Source organism: Molossus molossus, unplaced genomic scaffold, assembly GCF_014108415.1.
Source record: "Molossus molossus isolate mMolMol1 unplaced genomic scaffold, mMolMol1.p scaffold_m16_p_12, whole genome shotgun sequence".
NCBI lineage: Eukaryota > Metazoa > Chordata > Mammalia > Chiroptera > Molossidae > Molossus > Molossus molossus.
Window position 1 is genome coordinate 89,301,988 of NW_023425347.1, and position 12,792 is coordinate 89,314,779.

General features: G+C 42.1%; 1 protein-coding gene across 2 annotated transcripts in view; it reads left to right on the forward strand.

Moving 5' to 3' along the window:
* Window positions 1-12,792, forward strand: part of LUZP1 (leucine zipper protein 1) — an 84,594-nt gene that overhangs the window by 49,468 nt on the left and 22,334 nt on the right. Inside the window, exons 1-2 of one of the 2 annotated variants that reach the window (XM_036257060.1) lie at window positions 263-292; window positions 8,092-8,199. The gene's annotated coding sequence lies outside the window, so the exon portion shown is untranslated. Of the gene's footprint in view, window positions 1-262; window positions 293-8,091; window positions 8,200-12,792 lie in introns of those variants that run through there. The other variant, XM_036257059.1, reaches the window with a different exon arrangement.

The window sequence follows — 12,792 nt, forward strand, 5'->3', positions numbered from 1 at the left end:
GATATGTATTTATTGCCATTTTATTATTCATATTTATTATTTTTCTTCTTAAAGAAGACCCTGTAACATTTCTTGTAATACTGGTTTGGTGGTGATGAACTCCTTTAGTTTTTTCTTGTCTGGGAAGCTCTTTATGTGTCTTTTGATTCTAAATGATGGCTTTGCTGAATAGAGTATTTTTGGTTGTAGGTTCTTGCTTTGCATCACTTTGAATATATTGTACCAATTCCTTCTGACCTGCAAAATTTCTGCTGAGAAATCAGCCGACAGTCTTACGGGAGCTGCCTTGTAGGTAACTAACTGATTTTCTCTTGCTGCTTTTATCTTTCTCTCTTTGGTTTTACATAACCTTTGCCATTTTAATTATGATGTGTCTTGGTGTGATCCTCTTTGGATTCATATAGTTTGTGTGGGATCAGGTCTCAGAGAATCATTAGGGAGGGGCAGGGTGAACAGAGTTTAGCCAGGTTGGTAGAGACTCAGATCTGGCCCCTGCCTGCCAGTTCTGTGTGGTGAGGGTTTAGCAAAGGAACAATGACTTCTGTCAGCACTTGTCTGGGAGAAAACTGTCCCTCCATCCCTTGCCTGAAAGCCAGACAATTCAGTTTCTCCTCATATGCCCCTAGCACCTTTGGAGCTGCTTCCCAGTGCCGGAGCTCAGAGTGAGTGAGTCTGAGTATGCCCATGCACAGGCCCTTTGAGAGGAACTGCCTGGGACTACAGAAGCTCTCTGCCTCACTCAGCCACAATCTCTGCTGGTTTTCACAAGTTAAGGGGACTTCTCTTCTGAGCACTGGAACCCTTGGCTGAGGAGCCCAGTGTGGGACTGGGACCCCTCACTTCTCAGGAAGGACCTCTGGAGCTGCGTTTGAGATATCCCTCCTTAATTTCTTTTTTTCCTTAAATTCTCACCCGAGGACATTTTTCCATATATCTTCAGATAGAGTGGGAAGGAGGGAGGGAGGGAAGGAGGGAGGGAGGGAGGGAGGGAGGGAAGAAGAAGAAGAAGAAAAGAGAGAGAGAGAGAGAGGGAGAGGTGAGAGAGAGGTGAGAGAGACACATTGATGATCCCAACCGGGGCCAGGGACGACCTGCAACTGAGGTATGTGCCTTTGCCAGAATCAAACCTGCAACTCTTTGGTCCGCAGACTGTTGCTCTACCGCTGAGCCAAACCGACCAGGACATCCCTCCTGATTTTTAACCACCACATGTGGGTTTGGGACCAGCCAGTTCCATGTCGCCACCCCTTCTACAAGTCTGGATGTGGCATCTACTGTATATCTTTAGTTACAGGACTTCTGTTCAGCTAGATTTCAGGTGGTTCTCAATTATGGTTGTTCTGTAGTTTAGTTGTAATTTTGATGTGGCCATGTTTACCTACTCCACTATCTTGACAGGAAACTCAAGATGTCATATATATTGTTATTTGAAAAGACCTTAGATATCATTTCATCTGACTTTTTTGTTCCCTTGATGAAACAGACCCAGAGGGTGTAAAAAAAGACTTTTCCTGAGGTCTGACAGCATGTTAGTGGTAGAACTCCCGGTTCAAGGTTTTTTACCCTTAGTGGGCACCTCTTTTTCAGTTTTCCACTTTAGTCAGAAAAGAACACTTGCTATGGATTCTCTTCCCTTGTGGGCAGGTTGGGTGGTAGGTGGGAGATAACAAAAGGCAGGGCTTATAGAAATTGACATGTCTAATGCAGCTTATATTTATTCCGCCACTTTTACCTAGAGTGTTCTTAACTCCAACATGAAGTGACTTGAATGTGGGAAGCTGGTCAATGATGACTTTCAGATTAGTTACTTTTACCAACATAGGTGACACTGGGTTGGTTCTCAGCAGGAGCTAGCACTGGTTAGCCCCAGCCAGACCCAGTGATTGATTGGTCCCACCCTATCCTGCTGTCAGCCTGTTTACTAGGCTGGCTTTTTGGTAAAGAAATTGTATAGGGCAGAAAAAAACCTTTAATATCTCTTCTGGCTTTTTTTTTCTGAACAATCCTGAGGATGCTATTTCAGCAATTAAAGGGGGAGAAAAACCGTTTCCTGCTTCTCAATATACACAATGGGGCACTAGATTTGATTTCCAGGACTTTGGATATTATTAGCTATTTCAGGTTTAAATTTTTACTGTACTCTCTCATTTTCCACCTTTAAACTTTCTTCTTTGCTTATATCTAGGTAACTTCGGGAGGTTAATTAGTAGATGAGGTGTAGTCAGTCCAACAGAATTGTAGGTAATGGTTTCTCTGGGATCCCTAGTCATTCTGGTTCTCTCTGAGATAAATTTTTCTGGTAACAGAAAGTAAAGTTATCATTGTGTACACTTGGCTGAAGGGTCTGAGCGGTGGTTCTAGAGATTGCAGATGACCCAGAGTTATTTCGGGTAATATCTATTGATCTGTCTTTAGGTTTCAGTGACTCTTATCTGTCAAGTCCATTCTGTTCTTAAGCCCATTCAGAATTTTGAAAAATTTAGATACTGCTTTTCTGCTCTAAAATTGCCATTTTGGAAATGTATATTTGAAGCTTATATAATCTTGTTAATTAATGTCACCCCGGATAAATTTAATAAAAAGGAAAAAAATAAAATTGCCACTTGAAAAAATTTTCAGTTTCTCTGCTTAGTTATAATAACTGCTTTAGTATCCTTGTCTGGTAATTCCAACATCTGGGTCATTTTGGAATTGCCCTTTGCTGATTGTCTTTTCCCTTGCAAAGGGATTTAATTTCTAGTTCTTCGTGTAATTTTGGTTTCTACCCTGAAGATAAATGAATATAAATGTTATATTATAGAGACTCTGGCTTCTTTTGGTGTTTTCATTTTAGTAGGCAATTAACTTGGTTAGAACAACAAACTCTGTTTTACCTGTGGTAGGTGGCAGTTCAAATCTCAGTCTAGTTCTTTTGTCCTGTGCTGAGGTTCTTGGCTTCTGCCTTGTACATACATGGTTTAAGTGTCAGCTAGAGATTTGGGCAGAGTTTATACAGAGAACCTGGGATTCTCCTTTTGTGGCTTTCTTTCTTTGCTTCTTTCTTTCGTTAATTCTCTACTGGAGGATATTTTTCCATTGATTTTCAGATAGCGTATGGGGTGGGGGGGAGAAATATCGATATGAGAGAGACACATACGACTGGTTGCCTCCTGCATGACCCCAACCAGGGCTAGGGATTGAACCCACAACCGAGGTTCAATGTGCCCTTGACCAGGAATTGAACCCATGACTCTTTTTTTTTTTTTTAATCCTCACCCGAGGACATTTTTCTATTTTTTGTTTAGATAGAGTGGGAGGGAGGGAGGGGGGAGAGAGAGAGAGAGAGAGAGAGAGAGAGAGAGAGATCGACGTCAAAGGGACACATTGAGTGGTTGCCATCCTCACGACCCAACCAGGGTCGGGGACAAACTGCAACCGAGGTACATGCCCTTAGCCGGAAACGAACTCGGGTCTCTCTGGACTGCAGGCCGACACTCTAACCACTGAGCAAAACCGGCCAGGGCGAACCCATGACTCTGGTTTTCAGGCTGACGCTCTGACTGCTGAGTCAAACCAGCCAGGACTTGTGGCTTTTTCTTTTATTTTCTTTTTTTTTTTATCCTCACCCGAGGACATTTTTCCATTTTTTGTTCAGATAGAGCGGGAGGGAGAGAGAGGAAGAGAGAGAGAGAGAGAGAAACATCGATGTGAAGGGACACATCGAGTGGCTGCCACCCGCACGACCAACCAGGGCCGGGGACAAACTGCAACCGAGGTACATGCCCTTAGCGGGAACCGAACCCGGGTCTCTCTGTACCGCAGGCCAATGCTCTAACCGCTGAGCCAAACCGGCCAGGGCTTGTGGCTTTTTCTTGCTTCTTGTTATCTGTGGCTGCTCTGGGCTCTGTCTTTGGTTTCTGTAGGCAGAAAGCCTCGGGTTTTTATTTATTTTTTTCTTAAATTTTTATTTGTTGGTTGATTTTAGAAAGAGAGGAAGGGAGAGAGAGCGCGCGTGAGAGAAAGAAACATTGACCTATTGCTCCACCCATTTATGATATTCACTGGTTGACCCCTGTATGTGGGGTATTGAACCCGCAACCTAGGGTTTGTTTTTTTAATTAGAACTTTAGGTAGTTGTTTACATTTTTTTATTCAGTTTATAGTTGTCATCTCTGGGAAGATTATACTGGAAGCAGAATCCCCTACTAACATTTTTATCTATTATCGAAGTGTTTTGGGAACAAAAATATGTATTTAAGAGAGCTTTAATTTTCAGCAGTCAAATGAGGATGGATTGATGGATTTTTTTTGTTGTCGTTAGTTTATTTTTTAATCCTTACGTGAGGATATGTTTTTTTTTAAATATTTTATTATTTTTTTTTTAATCCTCACCCGAGGACATTTTTCCATTTTTTGTTCAGATGGGGGGGGGGGGACACATTGACGTGAAAGGGACACATCGAGTGGGTGCCACCCGCACGGCCAACCAGGGCCGGGGACAAACTGCAACCGAGGTACGTGCCCTTAGTGGGAACTGAACCCTGGTCTCTCTGGACTGCAGGCTGATGCTCTAACTGCTGAGCCAAACTGGACAGGGCTTAAATTATTTTTATTAATTTATTTTTGTTACAGAGGTTTCTTCTTTTTGCCCCACTGACACCCTCCTCCCAGTCTTCCCCCCTCCCCGCCCCCAGCTTTGTTGTCTGTGTCCATTGATTATGCATACATGCATGTAAGTTCTGTAGTTTATCTCTTCTCTCCCTCCCACCTCCTCTTCTGAGGTTTGTCAGTCTGTACCCTACTTCTATGTCTTGGTCTCTTTTGTTTTGTTTTGTTTTGTTTTTTTTAATCTTCACCTGAGGACACTTTTCCATTTTTTGCACAGACAGAGTGGGAGGGAGAGAAAGGAAGGGAGAGAGAGTGAGAAACATCGACGTGAAGGGACACATCGAGTGGCTGCCACCCGCACGACCAACCAGGGCCGGGGACAAACTGCAACCGAAGTACGTGCCCTTAGCGGGAACCGAACCCGGGTCTTTCCGGGCCACAGGCCGACGCTCTAACCGCTGAGCCAAACTGGCCAGGGCGTCTTGGTCTCTTTTGTTCATCAGTTTGTTTTGTTCATTATATTTCACAAATAAGTGAGATCATGTGTTATTTGTCTTTCTCTGCTTGGCTTGTTTCACTTAGGATAATACTCTCCAGGTCCCTTCATGTCATCTCAAAGGATAAGAGATCTTTCTTTTTTACAGCTGCGTAGTATTCCATTGTGTATATGTACCACTGCTTTTTTATCCATTCATCTATTGATGGCCACTTGGGCTATTTCCAGATCTTAGCTATTGTAAATAGTGCTGCTATGAACATAGGGGTACATATATTCTTTCTGATTGGTGTTTCGGGCTTCTTAGAGTATATTCCTAGAAGTGGGATCACTGGGTCAAATGGCAATTCAATTTTTAACTTTTTGAGGTAACACCATAGTGTTTTCCATAGTGGCTACACCAGTCTGCATTCCCACTAGCTGTGTACTAGAGTCCCCTTTTCTCCACACTCTCGCTAGCACTTGTTGTTTGATGATTTGTTGATGGCAGCCTTTCTGACAGGTGTGAGATGATACCTTATTGTTGCTTTGATTTGCATCTCTCTGATGACTAATGACGTTGAACATTTCTTTATATGTCTCTTGGCCATTTGTATGTCCTTTTTGGAAAGGTGTCTCTTTAGGCCCTCTATTTTTTAATTGAGTTCTTTGTCTTCCTTTTGTTGAGTTGTATGGGCATTCTATATATTTTGGAAATTAACCCCTTATCTGATGTATCCTTGGCAATTACGCTCTTCCATATAGTGGGTTCCCTTTCCATTTTGATGGTTGTTTCTTTTGCTGTGTAGAAGTTTTTTAGTTTGATGTAGTCCCATGTGTTCATTTTTTCCTTTGTTGATGATTCCAGGCGGACTCAACCATATTCACTTTAACTTGCTTTGCAACTTTGGGCAAGTAAGTCTAAGTCTTTTTCTCTTTCCCTCTCTGGGACTCATTTTCTCCTTTGGAAAATGAGGCAGTCGGACTATCCATACTATATAAGGGTTTTTTCTTCCCTGCTTCTCCACAGACAGACACATGCACACCACTGTCACCACCAACAGTAACAAGAAGCACAGAAAAGATGCCAGAGGGAAGTGATGTGGGTGGATCTATCAGGGTGGAAAGCTCTCTGAAGGGCAGCACTAAAGTGTTTGAGGATGTCTACAGTCACCCTCTTGTTTCTGGGGACAGAAGGCTAGTACAGTGAGGATGCAAGAAGTAAAAGTCTTTCAGAAGCAAAGGAAAGAAATTGTTTGCTGTTTGTTTCCGCCCCTGAGAGATGGGAGAGGATATAGATAGTTGAAAACAAATCAGGATCATCTGGAGATCCTGTTTGTTTGATTTTTGGCTGTGCTTTTACCCTGTTTTAGGGGGATAGCCTCCTGGGCCTTAGTTATATGCCAGCAAATTTGGCAGTAGGTGGTGGGGGCAGTAGTTGTCAGTAGGGGTACTGCTTTCACTGTTAGGGCTACATTTCCCTTAGTGGAGATAATAGGCCAGATTTATGTGGCCACTACTTAGAGTTCAGGATTTGTATGTGGGAGAAGTTCTAGTCTGTGGGGAGGAAAGTAAGTGTGTGTGTGTGTGTGTGTGTGTGTGTGTGTGTGTGTGTGTGAAGTTGGTGGAGAGGAGGAAAGAGACAAGTGATAGGTGAGGGCAGGACAGAAGATCTTTAGGCCAGTTCTGAAGCTGTTTGAATAGCTTCAGAACTGGCTTATTCTACTTAGACTGAGTCTTTTAAAAAGTGTATGTGGGAGGGAGAGCTAAAGCTTCTCCACATTCATCCAGGCTATCCCTTAGGTGCTGCCCCTGGTACAGATCCTTTTTACTATTCCCCTCCCACCCTCTTCCCCCCCCAGCTATTTTCAGTGTTTATCAATAATTCTTTAAAGGTTTTATGGGCTCGAGGCTTCAGGCCCTCATCTCTTTATTATTTATTTATTTATCCTCATTCTAGGACATTTTCCCATTCTTTTGCTCAGATAGAGTGGGAGGGAGAGAGAGAAAACATTGATGTGAAAGGGACACATTGAGTGGCTGCCACCCGCACGACCCAACCAGGGCCGGGGACAAACTGCAACCGAGGTACGTGCCCTTAGTAGGAACTGAACCCGGGTCTCTCTGGACCGCAGGCTGACACTCTAACTGCTGAGCCAAACTGGCCAGGGCTCTCATCTTTTTAAAAAAGCTGTTTAAAAAACTGTCATTTTATTATTTCTTCATCTTAATTCTAACCTTCTAGCTCTCTAGAGGGATAGAGGCAGGGATAGATTGTATTTGTGTATGTTATAGTATACCAGTGGAGGTGTAGAAATCAGATAAAAGGGATCAGCATCCTTGGTAGGAGTTCAAAAGGTGGTCTGCAGGATATGGAAGGGGAGGGATGGGCAGTTGTGATGAAAGGAGAGAGGTGTAAGACCATGTACAAAAGTTTATTTTTATCACTAGCTTAGCTATTTTTCCATCCTAGGATTGACAGAAGTTTGACCCAGATCTTTCATCTTCAGTAACTTATTAGGGGTAAGATTCAATGGGTTATTATGCTTTTCAGCTTTCTTGTAGAAAGAAGGCTAGTTACAAAACCAAAGGGCAGCCCTGGTTCGTTTGGCTCAGTGGATAGAGCATTGGCCTGTGTACCAAAGGGTGTAGGGTTTGGTTCCCTGTCAATTTCAGTTCCTTTCTTAAAATGAGGGCATTTAACTAGTTGATTTCTGAGATCCTTCCCAGCTTATAAGATGTCACATGAATTTTTAGACTCTTGAGGAATGTATAGGTCTGTTAATTTAAGGAAAGACAATGTAATCTGCACTGGAACCACATCTGATTGGAAAGGGGAAGTCTCCTGGAGCCAAACTTCTCTGCCCTGGAAAGAGAGTCAGTAGCATCTGGACTCAGATTCTGCCTTCTCTCTTTTCTGACACTACGCTGTATATGATAGTCTTTGACAGGCCTTTGGTTCAGCTTGCTCAGTCTGGATGCAGTTCATTTTTTACTTATCTCTTCCTTCCGGTTTGTATTTTGTCCAGGTCAAAGAGGCAACTGCCATTGAAAGATAGTAGGTGACTGTTTCCAGGACAACAACCACTGGGGGGAGCAGCCTGAAGCATTGACTGAAAGGTTAAATTACCTAAATGGTAAGTAGGTTGTGCAGTGAAACCTGGCCACAATGATAGAATTGGGTAGTTTATGAAGTCTGCAATTTTTGCACCATTATTAGAGAGAGGAAAGTCAGTATTTGTTTATGACCATTATGAACCATACACTGTGCTTAAGTACTTCACATGGTTTCTCATTTAATCAACCAGCTAGTCTAATGAAGGAAAATCTTTGCATGAAGTTGACAACCTTTAATAGGTTTAGCTACCATTTACTGAATACTTACTGTGCTAGGCCCAGTCCTATTTAACGTACATTATCCCCCTGTGAGGTAAGTACTGTTATCATCACTATGAAGAAATGAGCTTAGAGAAGTTAAATAACTTCTCCAAATTCACACAGGTAGGACTAGATTTCAAACCTGGGTTATTCATTGTACTTTAATGTCTCTCTCTTTTTTTTCATTCCTCACCCGAGGATACTTTTCTATTTATCATTAGATAGAGTGGGAAGGAGGGAGAGAGAGAGACAGAGAGAAACATCGCTGTAATAGAGCCACGTTGACTGGTTGCCTTCCGCACAACCCATCCAGGGCCGAGGACGAACTGCAACCAAGGTACGTGCCCTTGACCGGAATCGAACCCGTGGCTCATTGGTCCGAGGGCCGGCGCTCTAATTGCTGAGCCAAACTGGCCAGGGCTTAATGTCTCTTGAGAGATTTACTTTTTGGTTGAGTCAGTGACTGACTTATTCTTTAAAAAGCAAAGCAGAATAAACAAAAAAAAACCTTTTGATTAATAACTAGCTCCTTTCCCTAGGGTTCTGTGTGCCAGTATGTTACTGGTTGATGTTGACCAAGGTAGTAGAGAGTACTAATGAAAAAAAAAGAAACTTGAGTAGTGAGTACCCAGAGGGCCTTCGAGCCACAGCAAGACCTTTGGAGTACATTTTATTCTAAGCAAGATGGGAGCTCCTGAAGAATGGAGAACAGTGATCTTGGTCGCCAGTGATAGCTGGGTAATAAATAGTTAAAGGTTCTCTGAGAACGTAGAGCAACAGGGTACCAGAGATAGAGTCTGAGAACTGGGTTCTAGGCATGGGAGTGACTGGACATGGAATCTTAGCGAGACCTTGCATTCTCATGGTAACCCCTGCTGTGAAATAGGCATAGTCAGGTATAATATAGAGCTAGCTTCTCCTGAGGGAGTGGGAAACTTCTAGGCAAACTCTTGCCTTGTTAATTGGTTCGGGATTCTTGTTCTGTTCCTTTCCCTGGGTAATGAAATTAATTTTGGTTGGGTGGAGTGGCAGCAAGTATTCATTTGTTCATTGATCTTTCTGATGATACTTTAAGTCTCTTTTCATTGGCTCACCAATGTTTTTTAGTATACTTAGTGAATTGGGGGTGAATAATTATTTTCATCAGCAAAATTATTCCACATACTTATTATACATAGAATATTTTGCTATATACTGGTGCTTATGTTCTAAATTTTTGCCCTGGCCAGTTTGGCTCAGCGGTTAGAGTGTCGGCCTGCGGTCTAGAGAGACCTAGGTTTGGTTCCTGTTAAGGGCACATACCTCAGTTACAGTTTGTCCCTGGCCCTGGTTGGGTCGTGCGGGTGGCAGCCACTCGATGTTTCCCTTTCACGTTGATGTTTCTCTTTCTCTCCCTCCCACTCTGTCTGAACAAAAAATGGAAAAATGTCCTTGGGTGAGGATAAATAAATAAATAAAATTTTATTTTATTTTATTGATTTTTAGAGAGAGAGGAAAGCAAAGAGAAACATCAACTTGTTCCACTTATTTATGTATTCATTGGTTTATTCTTTATTTATTTTAGCTTTTTTGTTGTTGTTAATCCTCATCCGAGGATATTTTTCCATTAATTTTTGGATAGAGTGGAACGGAGGAGGGAAGATGGGAGGGAGGAAAGGGGAGAGGGAGAGGAAGAGGGGGGGAGAGAGAGAGAGAGAGAGAATCAAACCTGCAACCTTTTTGGTGTACAGGATGATGCTCCAACCGAGCCACCTGGCCAGGACTTGACTTAGGTTTTAAAAGGTTTACTCTCGTTGCTGTGGGATAATAGACTGTGGAGGGTGGGGAGAGGCAGGCAGTGATGGAAGCAGGGAGAATACTTAGATGCTCTTGCAGTGGTCAGTTGTCCAAAAAAGGATGATGGTGGCTCAGACTAGGATGGTGGTGGTGGGTAGCCAGAAAGTAATGGATTCTAGACATATTTTAAAGGTAGAATCAAATTCCAATTCTCCTGTAGAGATGTTTGATTTACCTGGAGTTAATATCTAGGTCACATGGGTTTGAGGGTATCAATGGAAACTTGACAATGATCCCTGGTAAAATTCTAAAACTATGCCTATGTTTATTTGTCTTATTTGTTCATTTGTTGCTTTCAGTTTTATGTCCCACATATGAATGAATTCATATATGGCTCTTTGCCACCTGACTTATTTCACTTATCATGATATTCTCAAGATCCATCCATGTTGTCACAAATGGCAGTATTTTATTTTTTCTTATGGCTGAATAGTATTCCATTGTATACATGTACCACATCTTTATCCAATCATCTATCGAAAGACACTCTGGTTGTTTCCATGTCTTGGCCACTGTGAATGCTGCTGCAATGAACATAGGAATGCGTACATCTTTATGAATAAGTGTTTATCAATTTTTTTGGTTAGTTACCCAGAAAGGGGTAGCTGAATCATGTAATAACTCTATTCTTAATTTTTTGAGGACACTCCATAGTGTTTTCCATAGTGGCTATACCAGTTTACATTCCCACCAGCAGTGAATGAGGGTTCCTTTTTCTCCACAACCTCTTCAACACTTGTTATTACTTATCTTGTTGATAATAGCCATTCTAATGAGGTGGTATCTCATTGTAGTTTTTTTTTCTTTTTTTTTTAATCCTCACCTGAGGACATTGTTCAGATAGAGTGGGAGGGGGGGAGAGAGAGAGAGAGAGAGAGAGAGAGAGAGAGAGAGATGTGAAAGGGATACATTGAGTGGTTGCCACCCGCACGACCCAACCAGGGCCGCGGACAAACTGCAACCGAGGTACGTGCCCTTAGTGGGAACCGAACCCGGGTCTCTCTGGACTGCAGGCCGACGCTCTAACCACTGAGCCAAACCGGCCAGGGCTCATTGTAGTTTTGATATGCATTTCCCTAATAGCTAGTAAAGTTGAGTATATTTTCATATATCTGTTGGCCATTTGTATGTCTGTTCAGGTCCTTTGCCGATTTTTAAAAATTAGATTGCTTGCCCTGGCCAGTTTGGCTCAGCGGTTAGAGCGTTGGCCTGCGGTCCGGAGAGACCTGGGTTCGGTTCCCACTAAGGGCGTGTACCTCGGTTGCAGTTTGTCCCCGGCCCTGGTTGGTCGTGCAGGTGGCAGCCACTCGATGTGTCCCTTTCGCGTCGATGTTTCTCTCTCTCTCTCTCCCTCTCTCTCCCTCCCACTCTATCTGTACAAAAAAATGGAAAAATGTCCTCGGGTGAGGATTAAAAAAAAAATTAGATTGCTCATTTGTTGTTGAATCTGTGAATTCTTTATATATTTTGGATATTAACCTCTTATGGGAGGTATCGTTTGCAAATACCTTCTCTCATTTAGTTGATTGCCTTTTTGTTTTTTTCATCCTCACCTATGTTTTTATTGATTTTTAAAGAAAGAGGAAGGGGAAGAGAGAGAGGGAGGGTAGCAGAGGGGACTGTTGATGTGAGAGAGAAACATCGATCAGTTGCCTCCCATACACACCCCCAAACCTACAACCTTGATGTGCCCTAACCAGGAATGGAACCCGCAACCTTTTGGTGTACAGAACAGTGCTCCAATCAGCTTAGCCACCTGACCAAGGCACCTTTTTGTTTGTTGATAGTTCTTTTTGCTGTGCAGAAGCTCTTTAGTTTGATACTTTCCCATTCATTTATTTTTGCTTTTTCTTCCCTTGCCTTTGAGGTCAAATTCATAAAATCCTCTTTAAAACCAAGAGTCTTAAGTATAGTACCTATGTTTTCTTCTATATAATTTATTGTTTCTGGTCTTATATTTAGGTCTTTGATTTATTTTGAGTTGATTTTTATTTATGGTGATAAATAGCAGTCTAGTTTCATTCTATTGCATGAATGAATTTTGCCAGCACCATTAATTGAATATGCTTTCTTTTCTCCATTGTATGTTTTTGGCTCTTTTGTTGAAAATTATTTTCCCATATACACGTGGGTTTATTTCTGTGCTCTCAGTTCTCTATTCCATTGATCTGTGTCTGTTTTTCTGCTAATATCACGCTCTTTTGATTATCATCACTTTGTAGTATAATTTGAAGTCAAGAAGTTTGATATCTCTAAACAACCAAAAACTGAGACACAGACAACAGTGTGGTGGTTACCAGAGGGAAAGGGAGGTGAGTGAGGTGGTTAATAAAGGGTAAAGGGGGTCAAATATATGGTTACGGAAGGGGATTTGATTTTGGGTGATGGACACACAATGCAATGTACAGGTGATGTATTATTATAGAATTGTACACTGGAAACATATAATTTTATTAACCATTGTGTCACCTCAACAAATTTAATTTAAAAAAAAATTTTCAACATTCAAAAAACGA